We start from the raw sequence: 27,614 nt of genomic DNA, 5'->3' as shown, positions 1-27,614 counted from the left end.
GTCTCTTTCGAGCCCTAATCGACCCAACACAAACACGAACCGAAACACAAAAACATTTGCACCGAGCCCTGCACGCTTTTTCTGGCAACACGACTCAACTGGCACAGAAACTTCGGGACCAGTATCTGTGTACAGCCCAAGATGCGTTGGTGCCGCCGTCGCCGCCGTCGCCTCCATCATTCGGTGTCTCCTCTCCTCCGTCGGTCCACGGGACAGCGCAATGCGGGAGAACCGCCGCATTCGGCATCACCGGACAAGGGGACGAGCTGCCTTTGTTCACGGTGACCCCGTCGCCAGAAGCCGCGCGCTGCTACATCGTTTCTTGCGTCTTCTCCTAAAAGCAGCGCCTTTGGTCACGGTAGCTCGATGGCGCCTGCCTGGATCGTCTGTCACCGCTGGCCGGGCCTGCGGTGATAACAAGGTTCATCGGTTGCGCCGTGCGCCTACAGCGCCGCACTGCATATAAGCGCTAAACGAAAACTTGGTGTGTGTGGAGAATAAAGAGAGATATGAAGTCTCTCTCACAACAGAGTACCTCGACATATAGGTGGTATGCACTGCCGAGCAGCAGCGGCGCCGCGATCCAACGCGGCCGGCCGCAACGATTGAGGTGCAGGTTTTCCTTGCGTGTCGCACTGCCGCTTAGAATCCTCGGCCATCGGAGATGCGGCCGGTGGTCGCCGGGAGCGACAGCCGCACTAAACTCTGTTGCACCGAGCTCCGTTGTAAACGAATGCCACTTTGAATGGGCAGCTGCGCCTGTTAACGCTGCTCGAGCCGACGTAGAAAACAGGTGCAGCGACGAACGTTGGTCGCGGGTTTGGTTCGCCTCGAATCTAGGATCGAAGCTCGGATAGTGGTTAACGACAGCAGCGCTTCCTTGAAACCATGAAGCAGAAATTAGTTAAGATACATACAGGGAGGGAGAAAGTAATCAGTGATCCGTCTTTTCGCTATGGCGTCTGCGGTTTTCACGAGCACATGGGGTAAACCTGTGACAAAAGGCGGTGATTAGGTCATGTGAGCGAGTCCTCTGCACACACAACGCATACACATGACCGGACTTGGGAAGCCTTGTTAGCACTCTCGAGCTGTCGTTCCTTTGCACAAGGGTGGTCGGAGATTGGCAAGACGGCCGCTTATAAGGCAGTAAGCTGGGCTAGGTAGTTGTTCACTTTTGCACTGTGCGCGCCGTGCTGATGAAATTTGACACGAGAATACGTGCTGACTCACACTTGGTATTCCGCGCTTCGTCAGTTTTGTGTCGGTTTCCAACTAGATATGTCAGACAGATACTGCGCCATTTCTTTTCCTCAAAAACCAATTTACCAATTTACCAATCTTACAACACAGCGCATGGTGCAAACATCAGAGTGCTGTTTCTGTAGGGATCGAGTTAGGCTGCTGCGCCTGCTCGCATGCTTGCTATATCACCCTGACACAAGCGCAGGTTGTGGCCCTCCGGCGCGTGTTTAGAATGCACTTCCACTAAAAGCTCCACATGCCAACCTAATTTAAAATCTGAAGAAATATATCAATGTGTGACGACATCTACACTTGGGCAACAGACGGCAACATTGGTTAAATGAAGAACCGCGTTCAAACAGCGCCTGGCATAGTGGATCGCTATGCTGCCTACTATGGTCTCCAGTGCTGAACCCTTGGGTGCGGCACCGTGAGGAGCAAATCGATTTGATGCAGCATTCATACGACAAGGAGACCGAGCTCCTCCGCGTGATAGTCGGTAAGTTGCAGGCGGAAAACAGGAGGCTCACAGTGGTCTAGGAAGAGCAGATACATCACATGCAGGCGGAACTTTCAAGACGCGGCCTCAGCTCCCTGATTGATGCCATTTGCGTCAATCCGGAACTGAAGTTGCAGTTAGATGTCCTGCGCGGACAAATGCTGCTGAAGGACGCGGAGCTGCGATCGCTGGAGAAAGGTTCCACCGCTGCCTTTATTCCTCGAAGAAGACTTATTTGCGTACCATGGACGAAATCATCAGGGCGAACGCCATGCTGCAGAATGACCAACAGACTCTAGAAGCAGAGGTCCACGTGGTGTCTGTCTTCCCCACGCTCATGTAGCTGCCGTGCACCCTTCGTGACAGAGGTGGTTCAGGGCAGCCACGTCTTTTCATGACACCCGTTCCCTCCCCTTCCCGTCACCTGGCGGCAACTTCGTGAAACATTGCATTGCTCTCTTCATCGTTTCTTCAATAACGTCATGGGTCATGTGTGTTGGGAGCGAAAGCGAGCTAAGGGGCCACGGTTTTCTTCCAGCCACCAGTTGAATGAGTCTCCGCGACCGCCTGCACTGCGTTCTGAACTTACTGCTGAACCTGTAAGTTGAAACATGTGGCCCCAAATAAGCCACTCGCAAACCTAGCAGAGAACTCCCGTCTGAAAAATATTCCTTATTAGCCACTCTCAAAATTAATACGTGTTTCTATATTTCTATATTTATTTCTATATTTCTTCAGCGCTGCAGCGCAAATGCTTTAACTCTTTTTTGTGCTTGGAAGAAGTTTTAGGTGGGTGGCATAGCTTTGGAGAACCACCAACACACCGGGTGGTTTAGCGAAATTTGGAAAGTTATTAAGAATGGCGTGGTCTTAAAACAATATATAATCAGATAGAAACTGTTCGTCGTGGCAAGCGCCAGTTATTCAGAAATTCATTGCTGTTAGCCAGATAATATTTCATAGTTAATAGCACGCACTGGTGGGTAGGGCTAATGGGCATTTCGTAGCCACGGACCAGACAATGCGATCAATATCAGTTTTTAAAACGAAGAAAAATCAGTTCCCTGAAGCACTACGAGAGGGAAGGGGAATTTTTAAACAGATATTGAGAATATGAAGTGCTTAGGAAACGCCTGCGATACGGTATCACGGCATTGACATGTCTTTTGCGTCGTCCTTTGGTGCAGCGAAAAAGATTGTCGTCGCGAACGGCATGAGTACCAATTAATAAAGCAATAAACAAACTAATTTGCCTAGAAGAACTTTTTCAGTAAAGTTTGTAACTGACTATTAATGGCACTCTTTTTTCTGGTGTGTGTGTGGTTTTTTCCTCCTTTAAATTCATTCATTTGAGTGTCATCAGCGCTGAAACATCATCACTAGCGTCAGCTGCATTACACTGAACATCCTGGGCTTTTCGTGCGCTTCTTTTTGGTTTTGCCTGAAAAAAAGCGCCCCATTTACTAGTACTGCAAGCCTTTCGAGAAGTAGTTTTTCTTCGTGTCAAAAACTTATCTGACAGGTGTGGTGCCTGGCACCGAACTCGATCGCCATTGGGCCAAACCACCGCAGGGTGCTAAAGAAAGGGGTAATTAACAGAGTATATCAGGAGGCTAGATATGTAGGCCGGTTGGTGAGATATCAGGAGGCTATACGCTGCGTCAGACACAAGAGAGTGGGAGGTGACGACACAGGGCGGTACTAGCAAATAAGATTTCATTGAAAAACCTCGAGGCTTTTATGGGCAGTGGCATGTGTGACCTTATAATTGGGTGAGATGGAATGGAAAACACACATACAAAACATGACCATTGGCGAGACAAATAACACCAACGCGCACATCTAATCTAGAGGAATGGTGAGCATAAATGACGTAAACTACACATGAAAAAGATATCGTGGATCTAAAATGTGATGACCGTACGCAAAAGCAAAGACATCCAACCCAGAGCTTCAAGGAACGACATGCAGGTCAAAAAGAAAATTAGCAAAGCAACTAAATGGTCAGCTATCAAGGAAACCCAGAGGATGTAAATGGAAGGCGAGCTAACACATTCATCCCGTTGCAAGTGTAATATCGCAATCGCCTTAACATTCTCTCTTTCAAGCTGCCCCTTCCTTCTTCCAGTAATGTGGGCCTGGCTGAAGGGAGGGCAACAGCCCCGAGAACAGCGGCAATGAGCAGGCAGATTCGAATCCCCGCTTCCCCCAAAGAATGCGCGTGCTCACGCAAGCGAACGCTTACATTAGTAGCGTGGCTTCTTGGGTTTCTTGGTACATAGTTCCAATGCACTGTAGCGCAGCAAAAGACAAGGACACAAGAGACCAGGCACGAACACCACGAGCGCTAACTTACAATAAATTTTATTCTCCTGAAGCATCACATTTATACGCCAGAAAAGAGTAATCACAGTTCGAACAGTAGCAATTCCTTAGAAAAACGCGCTCTTTATCTGAGAGCAGAATAGAATGTGTGCTTACGCACGAGCATCCTAAGCTATTTATCTTTTCGGCTTCAATAATTTCGCGCATTACCCTTTTTCTGCTTTTTCCTATTACGAGACTTTTATCAAAGAAAGGCTTAAAGGTTTTGACTTGCATGCTAGAATCTGGTCAAGCAGCGATCCGCCTTGCCCGTTTCTGACGTTGCGAGCGTGTTCCATTAGGCGCTCGTTCAGACGTCTACCCGTCTGGCCGATATAGTGTTTCTCGCATGACAAGGGAATTTGATACACAACACCTTCATCGCACGTGACGTAGGGCTTCTGGTGCCTAGTAGCGCATCCAAGCGCTTTGTTGGTGTTGGTTTTTCCCAGTTTGCACAACGTTTCAAGTTTTTTCGGCGCCGAGAACACGACGGTCGCATTCGCTCGTTGACCAATTCTTTTCAAATTGTGGGAAATCTTGTGTAGATAAGGTAATACAACAAGGTGTTTTCGTTCGCGAGGAACCGGGTTTCGGTGACATTGATTTTTTTGGTTTCATTCTCTTAACAAGTTTTTCGGCAACAGAAAATTGAACATGGGAGGGGTACCGGGCGTTAGTCAGCCTCTTGGACTCCTCTTGAAAACTATCGGTCATCATGTTCGGACAAGATTTCTGGAGAGCATTTTGAAAACATAAATTGACAATACCTCTTTTTACCACTTCTGAATGAGCGGAGTGATATGGCAGCATCGGCTTGTTGCTACGCGGCTGGTAGGCCCAGCATATGTGATGAGCGTGAAAGGTGAAGTTAATATCTAAAAATCTAAGGAAGTTATTGATGGGCAATTCGCATGTTAAAACAAGCGGTTTAAAATGTTCTTTCATGAAAGTTAAAATGCTATGAGCCTTTGGCTCAAGTGAGCCGTGGTCACACTTAACAAGAATGACTTTTGTTGATGACTTCTTTTTATTCTTGTCAAGTGTGACCACGGCTGACTTGACCCGTGGTCACGTACGCATCCCACGCATTACAATGTGTCCAGCAACAGTTTGAATGAAGTAGGGCTTATGTTTATTTGTATTAACCGCTCAAAGTATAAAATCCATGCTTTTGAAGCGAAAAGCTTCACTAGGCTAGTCAACAGAGCGCCTCGCGTGATCCGGAGGCCAGACTTGCCACTTCCGCGCATACGACAAAACCAAGCGACGTCACGCACGGCGCAGGTGGCCGCCGTCGTCGCCGCCGCGCGCTACTGCGCATGTGCGCCGCCGCTTCTCCTCCTCGCTACCGTTTGACCTTTCGCCGCAGCCGTGCGCAGTGCGCATTTGAAAGGAGGGGTATATAAGGCGCGCTTGCCCATAGAACAGGCGCAGACACTCGCCATGGAAGGAGAAGAAGAAGCAACAGTCAGACGGCGCTGAAACACCGACCCAGAAGTAGTAGCTTTGGAGTTATCAGAAAAGCAGCGAGAGCTTTTCGCTTCGAGATATCCAGGCTTAATCTTAGCTAAGCCACAGGCAATTTTGTTCTTTTTCTTGATATCACTACCGGACCGGAATGTATTTGTACGTCTACTAAAGCTGGAGCACATTTCTATGCTTTTCTAGAAATTAATCGAGGCAACAATTCTGTTCATTCCAACAACACCCAGCAAAGTTAGAAAAAGTCGCAAGAGGTCGAATAGACATCTTTATTTCTGCTCCTAATACCCAATACAAGCAAACCAAAGAAGCCTTGAAGCATACGTGCGGTGCTGTATTTGTTTAAGCTGTTTCTTCTCCATGCATCGAATATCGGCCTCCTGCAAAGAAGTGTAGCACATTAAGAAATGTCGTAAATTTTTGATGAAACCAAGGATATGATTCCTAAAAGAAACGGAGGATCTCCTCCCAAAATGCATCGCAGTAATCGCGGTGCCTTCGCTCGTTGGAAAAACATTTATGTACCTTGTACGTGAATCGATCTCACGGTTCATTAATCGGTCCATCCGAGCGTCCTGAAATCAAACAAGATTGTTAATGAGGCATTGACACTGCCTTTAGCTGCAGTGATGTGCAGTTAAAAATAATCTATACATTTACTATATAGAGCAGATTTTCACTTATTTAGACCGTGCTTTGCGTTTTTTAAATGTGCGTCCGTTCTTTAACCAAATAGTTCGAAAATAAGTGAACTAGTGCAGGTCAATTACAGACCTGGGAATCCTCCTGAGGTGGCCGATTCCATTATGGTGGAGATGCCTCCTGCTTCCGCAGCGTTCAGCCACCCTGCGTTTCGATAAAAGCACTGAATGGCTGCACTGCTCCTTTCATTCGCAGCGTGTGTCTTTTTAGGCTAGGGTATTTCAAGGTTCCTGGCTGCATTATCAGGACACTGCGTTTTTTCTTTCGTTCAGAACCGTTCAGGAACATTCTTGAAGGACAAACTGCTACAGCTTCGAGCAAGAGAAAGATTCTGGTGAAATACTTGTTGAATACTGACTATGCCATTTAGTTTAAGATCAGACGAGACCCTAATCCTCCCGTAGAAAATACAGTTAGTTCCATGCGCCAGCACAATACGACCGCTTCAGGATCTCAAGCTCTCAATACCTGTCACGTCGCATTGGACGCAGTGCTGCAGTCAGAGCTGTGAAAGTGAGAACACGACCACATGACCTCTCCGCTCGCTCATGTTATGCGTACTCAGCGCTTCCATGGACGACATTTTAAAACGGAAGAAAGCGTAAGTTTATCATGTGTCTCAGGCCGCTCATGCAAATCTCGGCCGCATTCAAAGAGAAGGAAGATGGCTTACCCAGGAAGACAATGGTGGCTGCGACTAGAAAACGCGCGAACACGTCCACGTAGGTCATTTTAGCTGCCTGGAAAGTAACAATAAAGTGCTCTGACACACTCAACTACTCGTGTTGTGCATTCACATTAGATGTTGCAGGATGCGACCCCGAAAAAGGTGCACAGTTGCGACCAGACCATAACAAACGCTGCTCTGCAGTGGCCACCTGGTTCTTTTGCGTAACTTTGCACATGATGGCAGCTACAAAATTATTTGTGACATATAATCAAAGAAAGCTGCTAGCACATGTGTCACCATTCCTAGCTGCTGCCTTTTTTCCACTTCAGATATTGCGCATTACTTTGTTCTACAAAAGAATACAGTACAAAAGCATTCTTTTCCCATAAGTGTTTTCTACTACTGCGCACTCTGGCGCCAAAACAGCATCAGTAAATTCGCTCTGTCGTAACAGTGCAAGCGAGAGTGATCTGCCGTATTATTTATATTAGACCGGTTAGGTATTCGAGGGTGTAATAGGCAAGAGAAAGTATGCACAGGGCTCTTTCAAGGAAATACGAACAAGAACTTTAAATTCTAGGGTCCTTCTTCCATTAAGCCGGATGCTACAATAGCGTTACTCAAAGCGTTATACTGATCTCAGAAAGAGTATATACCTATTAGATGCAATAGTACTTACAATGATGTAGCTGGCGCTTCCTTCGGCCCAAGTTCCGGCTTTCCAAATGGTCACGAATACGGTGGGATACGCGCCTTCTTATAGCACTTTTGTACATTTCGAGGGTCATAGCTTTGTTTTGTATTTATTTCAATGGGAGCTTGGCCTTCTTAAATATATCACAGTTGACGACAAAAATACACGGCTGCCATTTCGGCATTGCAATTAGCACTGAAACAATAACATGAGATGTCTGTCAATCTGACATTGTTGGGCACGTAGTCCTGAAAGCAGATAATGGAAAAATTCTCTTTGAGTACCCTTGCGACTGCTACTCGTGCAGGTATTTCAAGGTAACGCATAGATGAAATGTCGGTCACCATCAATTGGAAAACAAGGAAGAAGCGCTACTCAGAACATGAGACATTTTTTTCGCAATATTTGTTGAAAGCTTCAAGAAATAAGGCCCCGAAGACATCTGATGTTTTCTCGCCCCAGTTTCAATCCAAGCAACAACCATAGGCGTCAAACGGCGAAGTATATCTGGCACCTATATGCAAATTTATCCACGGTTACCGGCTGAATGGGGTCTTTGATATGAACCCTGCATAAATATGAAATACTCTTGATTGCACTGATTGCAGTAAAGCAATGGTGCCGTTAAGTGCAGGAATAATGTATTCTTTTCTCTTAAATGTGGACGAGTAAGCCTGAGCTATCTATAGAAATAAAATCCGCGATTATGACTGATCAACCATTCTTAACAGAAAGAGTCGGTCTCAAAAGGTGGTGGTCGAGTTCGCTGCTGCGCTACTAGAAATGTGCCGTCGGTAAAAAAGAGACAGCTCCTGCCTTAACAGAGTAATTACAAGCACCCCCTGGAAAAATATTCAGCGCTCAAGGCTGGAGAGCTGTCGTCGTGACAATAAGCGGCTATTGTTTGCCGTTTACCGCCTGAGCTAGAATTGGGACGAGAATGAGACAAAAATTCTCAGTTATTTCCTGAAAAGTAAGGCTGAGCAAACTAACTAAGCAAGCTAAATAAAGTCCTTTAGCCACTTGTTATTACTCATGAAGTACCTGTTAATGGTTGCATCAAATTCCTTTATTTGGCTCTTTATTTAACTGCTCAACATGTTTTCTGGTCCTTCGAACCTAGGCGAGGAAAGCAGTTACTTGAGTACACTACCAGCCACTCCAAACTTGCAAAACGAGGCATTGCTGCGTCCTGTTTTAAATATTACTTTAAGAAATCCTGCTTGCATATGATTTGTCACAGTTTTTTAATCTAGGCTGACAGGCTCAGTGCTTCTGCTTATCTACTCAGTCTTCTCGCCTCTGTAGCGGAGGAGATGTTAGAAAAGTTGAAGTGTGGCAGTTCCTCTCCTATTAGTAAAACGAATGTGGCGGTCATCCCGTACCTTTACGCCGTGTCTCACAATTTGAAAAGTATTGGGAAAAGGCTGGAGTGGACGTTGTATTTTCGGCTGCGCTGCGGTTGGGTAGCACGTGCGCATGTGTGAATACACCGGAAAAGCACGTAAAAACTGTCCACGTCTGCATAAAACTGCACCGAAACAAGTTTGTGCCCTGCAAAGGCAACCTTGCCTACAATCTCCCTCTGTCCTATGACAACTACTGTGTAGGTCAAACTAGTCTTTGCCTTAACGAAAGGCTGAGGAAACCCTGCAATAATGTAAAAAATGCGGCTCGCAACATCGGGATTCATTGCCGTGATTGTGCTTGTCATCCGCAGGTCGAGAAATGTGAACGTGTAGCATATCACAAAGATACAGTGACAAGAAAGATCACTGAGGCTTCAGAGATTGCGAAGCTAGGTACGGCATGCGTTAGCACTACAACCATCACCATATATAAAAAATAACACGACTTTATTGATCATCGTCGATTTTATTGCCTTGTTTTTCCATGTTTTAGCTGATGTGGCTGCTTGTACTTAAGCAGAGGCGCTCTGAATAAAAGTTTAAGTTGTTATTCAGCGCTCTGTCTTGTCTTTTTCTTCGTGTTTGTGTTAGGGCGCTGCTTTTTCCTAGAATGTCGTACCAACTCGCCCACCAGTGTGCACGAATTAAGCAAGTAAGGCGTTTATATGGAACCTCACGAACAGACACGGCTCTAATGCGCGACGTAACCGCCATGTATTACTCATTATGTCCTCTGCTTAGACTAAGGATCTCGCTTGTATTTTCAGAATTGCTTGTTTTTTAGAGCACATTATACGCAACTGGCCATTCTTGAATTCATAACTAGCAGGAGTGATGTAAGTCTCCAAGTTTTTTATGTAATGTAGCTTTCATGTAGTTAGAGTTCTCATCTTGTGAGGATTCAAACTAATATCATGCTATCAAATATTTGAATAAATAATTTAGGAAGCTGCCATATCGATATTGTCTTGTACTCACGATGCAGAAATGTGGTATTTCTGGAGTGGTAAAAGGTGACATGCAGCCTTTTTATCGAATGAGAAAACCCACTGGGGCCATCTATATTTATTGTACTACGGTTTTCGGAGGCTTGCTATTAGGAATCATTCCTGATGCCCATTTCAGGGGAATGCATTTTTACTCTGATTTGTATCTTGAGAAAACTGAGCACTCTTAATTGCCAATCCAACATTCATCCATTGCACTTGCCACAGCGTGCAAAGTGCAATGTGCCAGCAATTCACAGCAGATGGATTTTAATGCAGAAACAAATTTTATGGCTACATTTTTCCTCTCCGAAGAACGAAAACTTTTTTTCCACCCCACAATCTGTTGAACTTCCCGGTGGATACCTTATTGTTCTCACGCTAACATATTGGGGCTCTTCGTTAGAGGCTAACCTCGATCGGCAGTTCTGTTGTTCGGATGCAAAGACAGTTTTCGACATTTCCGGATTTTTGCCCACGCAAAGCAATCGTGGGAAGACAAAGGAGGAATAGAAATAGATGAATATATTTTCCAGTCTCCTCAGGCTCTGTATGATGCCAGAATCACCGGTATTTATTTATGTATTTTTTCTTCTCATGCTTGGACACGCATAATGTCACCAGTATTAAAAAAATAATGAAATAAAACAAATATATGAAAAACACAAGTGTCCATCGCAGAATTTTAGGAAATGCATCGCTTGTACAGCCTCAGAGCTGATGAAAATCATGTCGCACTCACAGTGCTCCTACGTTGTCAGATGTTTTAAAAATGCGTAATATTACCAGGCGCTCCGAGCCACCTTCCTAGCTGATGGCTTTGCCTAGGTCACCTTTCTGCAACCAGCAATCAAACACCTAACAACTCTCCAGTGCTTCAGCAACACATTATTTACAATTTGGATATAAGTACTTATTCATTAATAGACGCATTGAACCCAACACACGTCTTAACGCGTTGTTGCATGTTGCTGAAACCACAGAGGCTTGAAGCAGACAGCATGGAAAAACTCGCAGAGGACGAACGGTTTAACCTATGGGGAAACTTTTCTTTCTGGCCAGTCATACGAGCACCCAAGCTTCAGTAATGTAGTTGAATTAACGCTCACAAATCGCAGGCTTACTTTGGTTTGGTGAGGAAGAATACCTGGGCGTTATTTGGTGCACGTCTTAGTACTCGCTACATTACAACATAAATGCATGCCTTCAAGAGTTCAGTCTGACTTTAGTTTGGAGTTATCGGGAGATTTTCTAAGCTCAGCAGCATAGTTGCCCACAGGCTGAGAAAATAATTTTTTTTTTGGGGGGGGGGGGGGGAGGCACGCCTGAAATTGAACGCAGCATTTTGCAAGAGAGCTTCGTCAACGACTTATGACACCCAAACAGCAGTCAAAAGGTTCTCTAAGTTTAGGGTAATCTATAGTTCTCAGGCACAGGAACACAAGCAGGCTGCTGCTGGATGGGTCCAGATATAATCAAGCGAAGGGCGACTGGTCTGTCTATTAAATTTGCTCGATATTTCAATGTGTCTCTGCATAATTACAAGAATAAAGGGTTCCGCAATTTGTTTTGCCGCCAAAACGTTTTTCTCTACATAAAAAGTATGTTTTCCCGAAGAAGTAGAGTGCAGCGCTTATGTACAGTGCTGTTTTGGTCAACTTCGGTTATCAAATTGTTTTGAGTGAATTTACGCATACATAAGTCGGAAGGTCTGTTATTTTAGTCGGTTTCATTGTCTCCTTTCTTTATAAAAATTGTCATAGTTGCCGGAAGTAACATTTTTCCGTTAACTTTGGTAGTCTGTATCTCAAAAAACAAGTCTACCACAAGTGCCAAAGCTCTGCACTGTTTCACACAAGCAGGCTTATAAAACTGAACAAGGACATGTCCATATAATTTATGGATAACGAGATTTGCGCAAATGTAGAAAAAACGCACAAAAAATGCTGAACATAAAAAGCATTTTTTATATACTTTTAAAACTTTGACCACGTATTGTTCTCTATACCAACGTTGATAATCGACAAAAATATGCTGCATGATGTTCCCACCGCAGCAGTTTCAGCCCTTCCAAGGAGACCACTGTACAAGGCTCGGCGCACCACGCAGCTTTGAGCAGTGTAAGACATGTGTGAAATCTGTACGAATTTTCTTTTCTTCTACGATATGGTACCCGGTGTTCAACGTCCCGAAGCTGCGCATGGGTTATCAGTGACGCCCTAGTCGAGGACTCGAGAATAATATATCCTTATCAATAAACCATATCAGCATGATCTTGTTCACTGCGACAGGCCCTCTTGTGTGAATGCATGTATAATTATTGCAGCTCTAGCATACTTCTTGCGATAGAGATTGTCAAAGACAAAAATACGTTACATGGGTCAAGTTTGAGAAATTTTAGAAAATTGACTTACCAATTCAAACAGATAAATTAAAAAGCCGCCGACTAAAGTATTCACAGTTTCACTTGCGTGCGTCATGTGGAGCCTCAAGAAAAGAAGTGGGCTGCAAAACCTACCAACTCTATCGTGCTGGCACCCACTCTCAACTCAGAGCACCGCGAACAAATTTATCTGGGATTCACAGAACACGCACTTGCCGATTTCACCGAAGCTCCTCCACGGTGTTTTAACTGCCAAAGGTTTGGGCATGTGTCCAAAGTTTGCATAAAGGATCACCGCTGTAAGCGGTGCGCTGGCGACCACGAGTTTAAAGCCTGCAAGGCCCATTTTGCTTGTGCCAATTGCTGTGGTGATCATCCAGCGAGTTTCGAAGGCTGCCCGTTCCATGTGAGCGCTCTGAACCGTCGAATATCATTCATTGCTGGTCCCAAATTTCCACCGACCGAGAAGCCTGCGCCAGGATTTGACTAGTTCTCAGTGTTGGAGTCTGAGGTTGTTTGGTCACCCAACACTTTCCCTAAGAGACCGGAGTCAAGGACATGGTTTGCGCAAAAAGCGCACTGGCGCTATAAGACGGAGACAACACACACAAGGCAGGAAGATGCCAAGATCCATTGCGTTCTAGTCGGTTGTTCCACCTCCAGTAAAAAGTGTCCATGTTCCTGAGCGACCAGATCACAGCCAGACTCGACGGCACGGGGACTCTCATATGCACAAGTGGCAAGAAAAGCATCTACTGCGGCCAACAATGTGTCCCCTCCTTCATCTGTTGTCGAAGTTGTGAGTGCGTTGCGGAAAATAAGGAGCTTAAAAATCAAGGTGTGTCTGGCCTCCTTCATGATTTGTTTGGGGTCCTGCGTTCACATGTCCCAGCGATGCCGCCTGGTAACCTGAAGAGCTTCCTACAGCTGATGCTTTCTTTTGAGACCACGATTACCACCTTCGCAGTGAACTTCCTTTCGATCTAATATGGGTGGTGTTCAACCTCATGTACCCAATATCCCTCGAAAAGTGTCTTTTATATTGCAATGTAACTGCCCTGGGATTTTAAGTCTGCTAGCTGAGCTGAAACTATTCCTGAAAGAGACTTGTGTTCCAGTATTGGCCCTGTCGGAAGCTGGCCTGCCAAGCGAGCGGGAAGTGGAAGCGGGGTGGAAGCTGGATATGTCGCCCGTAAACACTGCACCATAAAGTCATTTCCTGCAGGAAGTGCCGCGATTTACATAAGAAGAGAAATCGCACATGTTTCATTAAGCGTTGCCTATCTTTGCACGGATGACGTCGAGGTAGCCGCTGTTCTACTGTGACAGAATTGTGTTTAGATGGTGACTTCTGGAGTGGATTATGTTCTGCTGTAAGTGAAAGTGTGGATAGATCGTGACTGCGGGAGTAAAATACGTACTATTATAAGTGACTGGGTGCATAGCGGGGCAGATCTGACCGGTTTTAGGACAATATTAACATACAAGCGACGCTACGGCTGAGCAATTGCCTGCAGAATAAGCAAGGCTAATCTTACCGCTAGCATACAACTTAACTCAACTCAACTCAACTGAACTCAACTTTTTTTTGCACTACGACGTACATATCAGGCTTTAGCTTCTGCCTTTCTGAAAATTGAGAGATTCTCGGGAGTTCGATACCTACGAAAAAAAAAAACAGGCTTTATTTTGCTGCTTTTTTGCTTCCTTACACTCTTGCGTCAAACATACATTGTGGTTCTGGCGCACCACTCCTGAGAACTACAGGATAGCTCGGCATGCAGCATCGATGACTCAGTGAGAATTTCATTGAGTTCGTCTATGCTAAGTGTTTCTGAGAAGATACTTGCTAAACTGGCTTTCTATCTGAACAATTCCCAGTCACTTAAATGGTGCTTCGACCGTCATGGTTTAGTTGGGATGACTCCAGTTGAGGATGATAGGCTGATAAAAACTGGCAGGCGATCACTCCAGTACGGATTTTCTAAAACATCACAATCACAATCTAAATGAATAATTTCTCGGCAGGCGATCACTCCAGTACGGATTTTCTAAAACATCACAATCACAATCTAAATGAATAATTTCTCGGTCAAGGAACAAATCAATCAGATTTAATCATTCTATTCAATAAGCTCGAAAAAAACTGATATATTGAATGAGCACAAGATACTTCGAGTCATTTTTTCTCCTCCTCTTAACTGGCTCTAGCGAGTCTATAGCCTCTGCCGGAAACCCTCAGCGACAACTGGAGCAATCTATCTGTGTACTGTTTTTGAAGTTTGATAATGTCTCGCACGTCGGTTCCTCCATGCGCCATCCCTCCGCCCATCGTCTGCAATTCTGTATGCAATGTGTCGTTGGCCGAATCAGGGCGCACCTCGATGGAGCGGTGGGAGGGTGGGGGAGGGGGGGTTGATGAACTTTACTTTACTTCTCTCATATTGTTCACGACTAGATATCAAGCAAACCAAAAGTCACTCAAACCAAGGAAAGCATAGCGCAGTCTAATTTTGTGTTAATTTCTTGTGTTGAATGATACGAAATTTCTAGTGGAATATCATAATTTACCGGAACCACAACTGATTTGAATTTAGAAATAAAAAACCCCCACAGCCCGAAAGCCATATGGACCCCAACTCCGCATGTCGCTTACGGTGCAGTACCAATTGAGCTACACCTGCGGCTGTCCAGCCTTCTATTGTTAAGTGTATCTAGGTCGCGTTTAGTCTGACCTTGAGAGTTTTAGTCTGACTTTTAGTCGCGTTTAGTCTGACCTTGAGCCACCCTCCTTTAATGTCCAGTAACTATCCACGTGCCATAAGGAAAGTGGTGCCTATAAGTTCGGTTACAAGAAGAATAAATATTTTCGAAAGTAGAAGGTAGGCCAATCGCCGCAGTGCCTCAGTTGGTGGACGGGCAGCAGTCTGAGCCCAGATATATGGGCAACATGTGGTCGTATATTCTGCTCCCTTATAACAAATTATCATTCACAAAAAAAGTGATGACACTACTCACTCACCATTATTCAGCACTAGAAAATGAACAAAAATATCACATTTCTCGATATTTGGGTTGGTTAACCCGAGCAATCTTGTCTAGTGAGTGGAAGCGGTATGCTGGGAACAAGAAAATAAAAATATTAGAAACCCATTTAATAATTGAACCATGATGCTGGCGCTTTTCTCTCTGGTGCCTCTGTGTCCCTTCACTTCAGTGGAAGCATTACATTGAAAGCCGGCTACATGTTCAAACATTTTGATTCGTTTGCTCTCAGCACGCAGATGTCCACGTACAGAGAGTTGTCCATGAGAGTCCACGATTTTTTACACGCAAAGAGTGTGCGTGGACGTCTATCAGCTCACAGTACGCGCATATGTACACACAGGACGCACAGAATGCGCACAGGTCAACGCACAATTTCTGCGCATTCGTGTGCAAAATGAACGCGATCTTACAAAAATCACTGTTCTCGTGCAAACTCACGCAGAGTTTTTTCAGTAGGGTAGATCGCTATACACAAGCTTGCAAGAGTATGAATACTCTTATGAATGCGAAACGGGTCACGAACTATTAACTAAGACACTGCGGCCTAGCCCGCCGCGGTGGCTCAGTGGTTATGGCGCTTGGCTGCTGACTCGAAAGGCGCGGGTTCGATCCCGGCCGCCGTGGTCGAATTTCGATGGAGTCGAAATTCTAGAGGCCCGTGTTCTGTGCGATGTCAGTGCACGTTAAAGAGCCCCATGTGGTCGAAATTTCCGCAGCCCTTTACTTTATGGCCCCTCATGGCCTGAGTCGCTTTGGGACGTTAAACCCACATGAACCGAGTGAACGCAAACACAGTGGCCTATAATGCAATCATTCTGAACGATGTCAACGGCCACGCAGCAATCCGTATTCAATTTCTGCCAAAAGTGGTCGTTCGAAGCGAAGAAACTAGCGGCATGAGTACCCAGTGAATACAACTCGGATGCCTCGACATTTCAGCACGAATATGCGGTCATAGTTGAAGACACGAAAGGGAATACGCACGAAGGTTAAAAAAGATTGAGAAGCAGCAGAGCGCCTTGTATAAAAAAGTTTATTGCTTTTCTCGATAGAATTGTGAAACGTAGGCGATTCTGCAGAATATTATACAATCTTCTGAACGAACCACTAACGAGCGTGCAATAACACCACCGCACAGTACCTTCTCTCCAGGTTTCACTATTAGACAACGTCCAAGTCTCACATGGCCACTTTTTTCTCGCATGAAAATGTTTTAAGAGTCAATTCGCTTAAGACAGTATAGGAGTGACAACAGCATACTATCTGCAGGTCCAAAGCAATCGCGCACATCAAATACCGCAAGTCTAAAAATTCAATAATGAATGCTTTCCGGTTATATGTGTTCGCTGGCGTACACCACGTTTTCGGAGCTGTGATTTTTGCCTGCTTGATTGCCTATTATTTTTGCTTGTGGTTTGATATATGGTTCTGCTATTTTCCGAAAGCAATACCAAGCATCGATGACTACTTTTGCCGTACTGCCTGCACAGATGCCCTCCTCGCTTTGAAGTTTCTTAGCATTGCGAACCTCGTGTTCTCAGTTGTTTATTGATCTTTTTGTCGCATATATTTGCCTATTCGGCAAAAGCTCACACCTGCTAATGCACCTTCTGCATTCCAGACCAGCCAAAATCTTTTTTTATGAGTTCTGCACCAATAAAAAATTCAAAGTTTCATCTGAGGCAGATCCTGATTCGTTTATAACACTTTCTATCTGCAACCGAGCCTTGTAAAGCTGCAACAACATCAAAGACTAACATTAATGCCGTTGAAAGAATTCAGTGCAAAGCAGTTCGGTTTATATTTTCTAAATATCGAACCACTGACTCACCAACTGCTCTCTTGCTTCAACATAATATACAGTCCCTTGAAACTCGGCGTAGAATACTAAGGCTAAGATTTCTCTTTCTATTGAAAAATAACAAACTATCAATGGCTCCCGATTTGCATCTCCAACCGATAACGTCCAGGTCAACAAGAAACCGGCACACTGAATCGTTAAAACCTTACTTTGCCAGAACTAATATATTCAAATTTTCTTTTTTTCCGCGCACCATTACCGAGTGGAATCAGTTACCACCGTCATCAACAGTTGACATTGATGCCATTGAACAGGCCGTTCATTGATTTTCTTGTTTTATTACTTGCCTTGTACTTTTGTTTTGTGCTTTTTTATTGTGTTTATGGTGCCCCTTCTGCCAGGGCCGTTCACTGGCCTGCAATATTCCCTAAATAGATAAACTAAATAAATAAATATCTCGTACTAAACCTATGTTTGCATAAATGCTACACTATGCAAGCCTAGAATACTGACAAATCCTAATATAAAAATACAAAGGTTAAGCAAGCTAGCCTTCCACACAAATCCCTACGACGATAGTACCTATGACTCTGTAGTTCACCCAAATATTGCAACTGCAAATGCAAATAATCTTTATTTCTTAAATACTCATGCTGTAATTGTGCCCATATTTTGTCAATCGCACAGGCGACATGAAAACTACGAATCTTTAATCTGGAGATGACACTGGCATCATTACAAGCATGCATTGTGTTCGCAGAGAGAACCGTGAGATACTCTCTTTAGAGAAGGTGAAATAAAGAAAAAGTATATTTTCCATCGGCTTTCAAAACCGGCCGTTCGAAAACAATGTCAGAAGAGGAAAATGATATCGAAGCCGCCGCTTCGAGATGACACCTGGAATGCGGAATAAAACTGGGGACCGACATTTTGGATCATAAAATCTTCAGTGCTGCACGATATACTCATCCATACAATGATTGTGACAGCCTCAGAAAATTATAAGCCGAAAGAATTTTGTTTTCAGCAAAAGGCAGTTGCCGATGATCTATAGCTTATAGGAAATTTCTGCTTAGTGCCATGATGCACTGGGCCGATTCGAATAGGACAATTGAAGGCCAGAGAAGTGTCACAATAAAGGGAGGACGCCATATTCTATGCACTCAGCATCTCACCGAACCAAAAGATGGATAGGCACGTCCTTCAAACAGAGTGTCCAATTTTAGGCCGTGGCTTTAATTAGAGACCTTATGGTAAGGTCTCTTTTAAATGGTTTCCGAAATGCAAAGAGCTCAAGATACCCAAACAGCCAAACTAGCGAGGGTTGTTAATTCAAGGAAATGAGGACTTGGCCAATGTAAACCAATACGTTGTTTGTCGTGTGTTGCGTTTAGTGGCGCATAAGCATCTGAGGCTGTCACGCGCCAAGCTCAAGATGTAGGGAAGAGAAAAGAAAACTTTATCATACTCTAGTGCTTCTTTTTTCTGCGGTTTTGGGGCATCTTCAGCGATGTTCTCTCCTGGGTTGTATCCCCAGGAGTCTTCTCTGTCGACGTCGTCCACTTCTAATCAGTGGTCGGTTTCCCTCAGTCCAGGGCTCCGCTGGCGACTGCCGCCCGCTACCTTGTTGGTCTTCACAGCGGTCGCTGGACAGCAGTCTCCCATGGCTCCGCACTCGGGTTCTGTATTATTGGGACGACGTCTATGTTTTGGCAGGCCCATGTGAGGTGATATAGAGTCGGTTCTTCGTCGCACCAGGGACATTTGTCCGCGTATATCGTAAGGTGCGTTTTGTCTAGTAGGTTTGCGTAAGAGCCTGTCAGTAATATTCTTCAGGTGACAGCTTCCTCGCTGTTGAGAGATTTTCACGCCAGAGGATATAGCATTCTTCTGCCACTATAGTTTTCTTGTATGGCCGAGGACTTCTTGAGTGGTGGCATGAGTTCCAAGCTACGCAAAGCGCAAAAGACACCGCTCCGACTACAGAGCAACACGTCTACTGAAAAACTCATGGCCCTGGGATTGCAAAACACCCTTGAGGAGCTACGAGAGGTGCATCTTGAGTCGCAAAAACTTAGGCTGTTGCAGACGACGGCTGGAAGAGCGCTGTTAGAGAGACTCGGACACCGCGAGCAGATGCGAGAAATGACGTGGGCGGAAACGCACCATTCCCAACACCAAGCGGTGCCCGCTCGAATGGCAGGCGGCAGGCTTTGCCTCACTGCACTAACTACTAATGGTGGTGCGTCAAGCATTTGCGCCTAGGCTCGCGCTTTATCTCGTATTCGTGTTGTCTCACTCGCATATAGCCCCCCGAAAGATGGGAGGGTTTGAAGCCAGGCGGCCACCATACGTTCACAGCTCTAGCCTTCATAGACAGTGCGCTCTGAAGCTCGCCCGTTCTCTGCGACGCCTTGGCCGTTGTAAAATTGAAAGTGTTTTTTCTGAGGAAAGGGAATGACGGAGTAACAGCCGCATTTGTCTTGGTACGCATTGATACGCAGCCCTTGATTGATAGGTCGCCGGTCGAAATCCCTGCACCGAGCTAGGGTCTAACTTAAGCAGTAAGTTTATGCTGCACAAAACGCTGAATCGTATGACAGCACCCGGAACATTCTGCAGCAAGCGATTGCCATGAAACAATTTCTTCCGACGCGCGGAGATCTCAACTACTGCGACGCTGACGGCTTTTCGACTGAACGAGCTGTATACGCTGTCGCATAGAACATCAGCCTTCTTCTCAGGAAGGAGAAAGTGGCTGAAGTGTATCAAAATATGTAGCAAGGCCGAGGGGCAGAGTCCAGAGCTTTTCAAGGACCCTTGTTTCTTTTGAAAAGCTAAAAACACTTGCATTTCAGTAAGTGCATATTCGCTTAAAATGAATGCTGGGTGAAAGGGAATGTGTTCTTTGCAGCATGGAGTAAATTTTTTTCGCTGACTCAATCTCTGTGCACAACAATAAGACATGGTTTACTGTAAATTCTTCTCCACATTTTTCCCAAAGAGGTTTGTCTTCTTTTGTTAGTAGGAGGTGCACATGTGCAATACGGAGTCGGCATAAAATCATTTATATGAAATCTTACGGGTGAGTACAGATTTTTCATTCACCCAGTACGCACTTTCCGAAATGCAGTTTATTATTTACTTCATTGTAGCAGGTTTCCTGCCACTTATCCTTCAAATTATTTTGTATTAATTTCATGCAATCTCTATGGGGTATGTTTACTTCCTTGATCTCACGACTGCAAGCTTGTGGAGCACATAAGTCGGCTCTTTCATTACCATCTGTTCCAACATGTTTCGGTATCCAATGGAATTTTATTATACTTCCCTATATGTGTGTGTATTATATTTCCTGCTAAACGTCCGACCGCATTTTTAGAATGTAATGCGGCGAGGACGCTAAAGAAATTCTTGTAGATTATACACTTTTGAATACTGTTATTAATTCTTCTGCCTAAAGGAACAGAGAGTGTATAACATTTGGCAGTAAAAATGGATGCACAGTTACCCAGCCTTAGTATCTTTTGCCACTTTCCTTGTAGAACCACGATTCGAACATATTCCCCGTTTTTTCAGACGCCAGTGTAAAATTCTGTGATGTTCACATAGTTTTCTTATAGTGCAAGCTATTCCTGTGGTATGTGATTGTGTTGTGTTTTTTTTCGAATGTGTTAACGCGAAGTCAAATACAGTGGGAAGGCAATAGGAGCAGTTGGTTGTGCCATCAGACCAGATTAAGAACGCTGTCCAGTATTTTCGGTATATTGTAACGGAATATAGGGCGACAGGACGCTAACCGGCAAAATACAGAAAGCAGGCAGCCAGCCAGCGCGAGACACTTCAACGTCTTCGAAGACACTTCAGCGCCACCTGAGAACACCAGGTGGCATTACTCCCCCTCCCAAAAAAAAGAAAAAAACATAAAAGCGGGGTTGCAGTACGGGCAGTGGAAAGAGAAAAAAAAACAGCACAAACACATAAAAATGTACAAGGGAGGTGGGCGAAGGTGTCCCACGCGAAAACTAGCGGAACACTGAGCGTACTATCCATTACCGCGTGAAGTAGGGTTTCATGCGGACAACGTGCACAACCTCAGAGCGGGGTGGACGACGCTTAGGCTGCACAGTCCCGTCAGGAAGAACTTCGTAGGTCACTTCGGTGACGCGGCGCAAAACTCGGTACGGTCCAAAGTAACGGCACATCAGTTTTTCAGACAAGCCTGGGCGGCGTACCGGGGTCCACACCCAAACTTGGTCACCCGGATGGTATTCGACGTGCCGATGACGGAGGTTGTAGCGGCGCGCATCCGTGCTCTGCTGCCGCTGAATGTGAATACGGGCAAGTTGACGTGCTTCCTCGGCGCGCTGCGCGAACTGCTCGGCGTCTGGCGTGAGTGGGTGGTCATCAGTGCAGCATGGAAGCATTGCATCCAGCATCGTCTGAACGTCACGTCCGTAGACCAGACGAAATGGTGTAAATCGGGTCGTCTCCTGGGTGGCCGTGTTGTAAGCGTATGTGACGTACGGGAGAATCTCGTCCCAGGTTTTGTGCTGCGAGTCTATGTACATTGCGATCATGTCGGCGATCGTTCTGTTGAGTCTCTCTGTGAGCCCGTTGGTCTGTGGGTGATAGGCAGTGGTTTTGCGATGGTTCGTGTGACTGAGCTCGAACACGTCACGCATGAGCTGTGCCGTAAACGCCGTACCTCGATCAGTGATTACGTGGGACGGTGCGCCATGACGCAGCACGATTTGTTGCATAAAAAACTGGGCGATCTCAGATGACGTACCGCGCTGCACCGCCTTAGCTTCCGCATACCTTGTTAAATAGTCGGTCGCGACTATGATCCATTTACGACCGGCCGATGACACAGGGAATGGGCCCAGAAGATCGATGCCGACTTGATCAAACGGCGTCCGAGGCGGTTCAATAGGTTGGAGCAAGCCCGCTCGCTTGAGAGGAGGCGCCTTACGACGTTGGCAATCGCGGCAGCCTCTGACGTAACGCTGGACGGCGTGAGAAAGTTTGGGCCAATAATACGCCTGGCGCACGCGTGCAAGTGTGCGGGCAAAGCCCAAGTGGCCGGAGGTCGGCTCATCGTGACAAGCAAGAAGGATATCGGCGCGGAGATCTGCCGGAACGACGAGGAGGTGCGCTCGGTCAACAGTGCTGGAGTTTTTCTTAAACAAAATGCCGTTCCGGAGACAGAAGGCTGGCAGGTTTCTAGAAAATTGTCGGGGTACGACAGAAGCTCGGCCCTCCAGATAATCAATGATAGGTCGCAGGTCTGGGTCAGCTCGCTGTCGGGTCATTAGGTCTAAGTCGCTGACAACTCCAATAAAACCACTCTCGTCCTCTATGCTATCATCCGCTAACCCGACGGGTGCGCGAGAGAGTGCGTCAGCGTCTTCGTGCGTCTGGCCAGATTTGTGCACAATGGTGTAGTCGAATTCTTGGAGGCGGAGGCTCCATCGGGCTAGGCGCCCCGATGGATCGCGAAGATTGGCAAGCCAGCACAACGAATGGTGGTCGGTAACTACTTTGAACGGGCGGCCGTAGAGGTACGGACGAAATTTCATGGTTGCCCACACAACCGCAAGGCATTCTTTTTCTGTGGTCGAATAGTTTGTTTCAGCGCGAGAAAGCGTGCGGCTTGCATACGCGATGACCCTTTCCACGCCACCTTGGTGTTGGACGAGTACGGCGCCGAGGCCGACGTTGCTCGCGTCGGTGTGGACTTCGGTTTCAGCCTCTTCATCAAAGTGCGCAAGAACAGGGGTTGTTAGCAGTCGTCTGCGCAGCTCGTCAAAAGCCTCCTGCTGCTCGGCAGCCCACACGAACTGTGTATCATTGCGCGTGAGGTGGTACAGGGGTGCGGCAATCTTTGAAAAGTCGGCGATGAAGCGGCGGTAATATGCGCACAGACCCAAAAAACGTTGCACACTTTTCTTTGTTGCAGCAACAGGAAAGTTGGCGACGGCAGCAGTTTTCTCGGGGTCGGGCTTAACGCCATCGGCACTCACGAGGTGACCGAGAAACTTCAACTCTTTGTACCCAAAGTGGCACTTCTATGGCTTTAGCGTTAAGTCGGCCGATCGGAGGGCATCTAATACTGTCCTCAGGCGTTCAAGGTGTTCGGCAAAGGTTTCGGAAAATACGACGACATCATCGAGATAAACCAAACAAGTTTGCCATTTTAGTCCAGCGAGAACGCTATCCATCATCCGCTGGAAAGTTGCCGGCGGTGAACATAGCCCAAAAGGTAGCACTTTAAATTCGTACAGTCCGTCGGGTGTCACGAACGCCGTTTTTTCGCGGTCCCGCTCGTCGACCTCTATCTGCGCAGAAGCGGAGTGTCCCATCCTTTTTCTTCACCAGCAAGACAGGTGAAGACCAGGGGCTGCTGGAAGGTTGAATGATTCCATCTGAAAGCATCTCCTTCACCTGCGTTTGGATCGCCTCACGCTCCTTCGGTGAGATACGGTACGGCTGCTGATGGATGGGGCGGGCATCGTCGGGCGTAATGATGCGGTGCTTGAGAAGAGCCGTTTGCCGGACTTTCGACGAAGAAGCGAAACAGGCAGCGTATTCGAGTAGGAGGGCACGTAGTTCTCGCTGTTGAGTCACCGAAAGGCCCGGGCTGATGTCAAGGGATGGGCGCACAGGTCTAACAGCTTCTAACGCGAAACATTCAGAAACCTCCGCTAAGGGGTCGGCGAATGCGATGGCAGTAGCACGAAAAAGGTGCCGGGGCTCGTTAGAGAAGTTAGTCACCAGGAGCTCGGAGCAGCCGTCGCGGAGATGGAAGAGACTTCGCGCTGAGCAGATGCCGTGGGTGAGCAAAAGGGACAGGTTGCCCTCTGCGACCACAGTCCCTTCACGTAGTGCGTCGCAGTGAACACTCACAAAAACACTGGCGCGTGGCGGAATCCAAACGCTCTCGGCGGATATTCGAAGGGCGGCGCGGCGTGGACAGTCCTCGGAGTAAACATCAGCTTTCTCGGTAGAAAATGTGACAGTGCGCTTTCGGAGGTCAATAATAGCTCCATACTCTCGCAGAAAATCAACGCCAAGGATACAGTCACGGGAGCAGTCAGGTAGAACTAGGCAGCTGACAACAAATGTGGAGCTGCGAATTTGGACTCTTGCTGTGCATAGGCCAAGCGGAGTCACGACATGTCCGCCAGCCGTGCGAATCTGCGTGCCGGACCATGGCGTCATTACTTTTTTACGAAGCGCCGCTAGCTTTCCGCTTAAAATCGAGAAATCAGCGCCAGTGTCCACCAAAGCACTAACCTTATAGCCATCGAGAAGCACGGGTATATCCAACGAGAATCGATCTCCGATTTCAGGTACTGCAGTCGTTGCCTTTAAATCGCGGTCGGTCGCTGTTCGCGTTGTCGGGGGGTCCTGTTCGCATCGATTGCCAGCGGCCTCGCCCCCTGAGGTCGCTCTCTTTAGTTTTCCCGGCGGGGACTTGGCGACCGTCTCTGCGCCATCCAGGAGGAGCTTTGGGGCTGTGGCGAAGGTCGACGTGGTGATTGAGACCGAGACTGCCGCTGGGGAATTGTCGCCATGCGCTGCTGGGCTACGTAGTCCTCGATCTCCCGGGGTCGTTGACCTGTTGGTGGACGGGGCATGTCGATAGGGAACCCCTGCAGCCCAAGCTGTCGATACGGGCACTGGCGATACAGATGACCGGGTTCCCCGCAGTGAAAGCAGAGACGCCGCCGATCTGGAGCACGCCACAGGTCCGTCTTCCGCTGGGGCGATCGTCGATTGTCGATGTAGTACGGGTCGGGGTGTGCGGAAAACAGCGAGCCTTGATTGGACGGAGGAAACTGCGCCGAAGAGGGCGCAGGACGTTGCAAGGCTTCAGCATACGTTGGACGACGGCACTCCGTGGGTAAAGGCGGCGGGTGGTCAACGGACGGGAACGAAGGTCTCAAGGCTTGAACCTCTTCGCTGACGAGGCTAGCGAGAGAGCCGGCCGTCGGCAGGGGAGCACCGAAAAGCGCCTGGAGCTCTTCGCGCACAACGGAGCGGATCAGGTCGCGGAGAAGACCAGGGTTAGCCCCGAAGGCAGGAAGCGGCTCTCTAAGTGAAGCGGCGAGTACCGGCCGGTCGTAGGTGGTAGACCGCCGCAAGAGCATCTTCTCCATCGCAACCGCTTCCGTGAGAAACTCAGCAACAGTCCCAGGTGGACTGCGCACGAGGCCAGCGAAAAGTTGCTCCTTAACGCCGCGCATGAGTTGGCGCACCTTTTTATCTTCGGGCATGGCCGGGTCAGCTCGCCGGAAGAGCCGAGTCATATCCTCTACGTACATGCTTACAGTCTCATTAGGCATCTGAATGCGAGACTGCAAAGCCCTTTCAGCCCGTTCTCGACGATCCGTGCTGGTGTAGGTCTCCAGCAGGCGTCGGCGGAACTCGTGCCATGATGTTAGGGCGTCTTCTCGGTTTTCGTACCAGGTACGCGCACCATCCTCGAGACTAAAGAAGACGTTTCGAAGCTTGGCGGCGTCGTCTCACTGGTTGAATGAGGCCACGCGTTCAAACTCGAGAAGCCAGTCTCCTACGTCTTCGAGCTGACTGCCGTGGAATGGTTTGGGCAGTCGCGGATTCTGCAAGGTGCAAGGTGTAGTAGGCTGCAGCTGGCATGGCAGGTCGATGGGTGGGTGCTCTGGCAGATTCCAAAAGCCCGTGTTCGGGAGGTAGGCCTTGGTTTCTCCGGATAGCACGGTGCACGGGGGTGTCCACTAGCGAAGGACTGGAGCCCAGGGTGTCCGGAGGAGTATGAGACATATACGGGGATCTTTACCCCGCACCTCCACCAAAATATGTAACGGAAAATAGGGCGACAGGACGCTAACCGGCAGAATACAGCAAGCAGGCAGCCAGCCAGCGCGAGACACTTCAACGTCTTCGAAGACACTTCAGCGCCACCTGAGAACACCAGGTGGCAATATGTTTCGGTAGACACGCATGCGCATTGTTCTTTTGTAGGCTAGGGATGGTTCATTTGTTTATGCATCAAGGCCGTTTATGGGAGATATTCTGCATGGTCCGGATAAAAGACGAAGCCCAAGTTGTGAGCTCGGTCCTGTCGTTTCACGTATGATGGCCTGACTGAACCATACACTACGCATCCATAATCTAAGCAGGAAGAGCACCAGAGAGCGATAAATGTGCAAAAAGGCAAGTTCTGTCGGAACTCCAGCATTTTTGTGAGCATACGTTAAGTATGTTGAGGAATCCAGATGATTTCTTCTTTAAGTTATTTTTCTTAGGTAGGAATGTGAGCTTTTTGCTAAGTGTTTGCTTTTTGCCCAAGAACTTGTTTTCCTGTCTTGCTGGTAATAGACCTTCATCCAGGTATAGGTTGGGGACAATGTAAACGAATGCCTCCCTTTGATAACTGGATTATTCTGGAGGGTCAGCACTACGCCACAGAAAATAAGCGTACACTCAGCACATAGTTATTAGCTAACAGCTCAGAATTGACAAGATCAGCATGTCGCCGAAAAAAGTTGCACATGCGCATCACGTGCCTTCATACCTATCCAGATGCTGTGACTCGTACGTAATCTCTCGAAACTTAGCCAGGATTCTTAAGGCCTACAATAAGGCCACCCCTGATGTCAAAGGACACAATGAGCATGGTCACGAGCTTTCACTTGCTCATGCTGGCCCTCTTGGGGCAAGGGGATGCCGAGGTATGCCACTCGGCACTTTAATGTCTCGCATGCTGCGAATTTCGCAGCTGCATATTTAGGGCTCGTTGAGGTATTGAATACCCCAACTCGTCATATGCGATGACAGTTTCAAAAAGTGAATTTCATTTTCACACAAGTCCTAAAGATCGTGCCACGTTTGAATACACTACGGTTTTTCGTCGGCCGTTAACACTTTGGACACAATCATCGCGCATATTTTTTCCATCTGCAAATTACTCCTGAAAATCTGGTGAACGGCACTTTTTAAAATGTTTAGTGATTGTACCACTAAAGGGACACTGAAACGACGGTCTCGGCTCAAACAATTTCTCACACGTGCTGCAATTTCTTCGGCAATTGTCGTTAACAGCCGCCCTGCGCGGACTTCATCGTGTACCTCGTAACGACCTTCTAAAAAGTCATTGTGCAATCAGTACACTTGACGTTCCGACAAACAGTTATCACCTAAGACCGTTTTTATCGAAGGATGGCAAAAAGTAAAGGCAGTGCTTTTCTTTAACGAGCGCTGCATTCCGGCTTGCAGGGGAGATGAAAACGAGTTTCACGAAAAAGCCTGTCCTTACTCTCTAGATGGTCGCAGACGACTGA

Source organism: Amblyomma mixtum, chromosome 2 (assembly GCF_055824585.1).
Source record: "Amblyomma mixtum isolate Tamu chromosome 2, ASM5582458v1, whole genome shotgun sequence".
Lineage (NCBI taxonomy): Eukaryota > Metazoa > Arthropoda > Arachnida > Ixodida > Ixodidae > Amblyomma > Amblyomma mixtum.
This window is presented reverse-complemented; position numbering follows the sequence as displayed.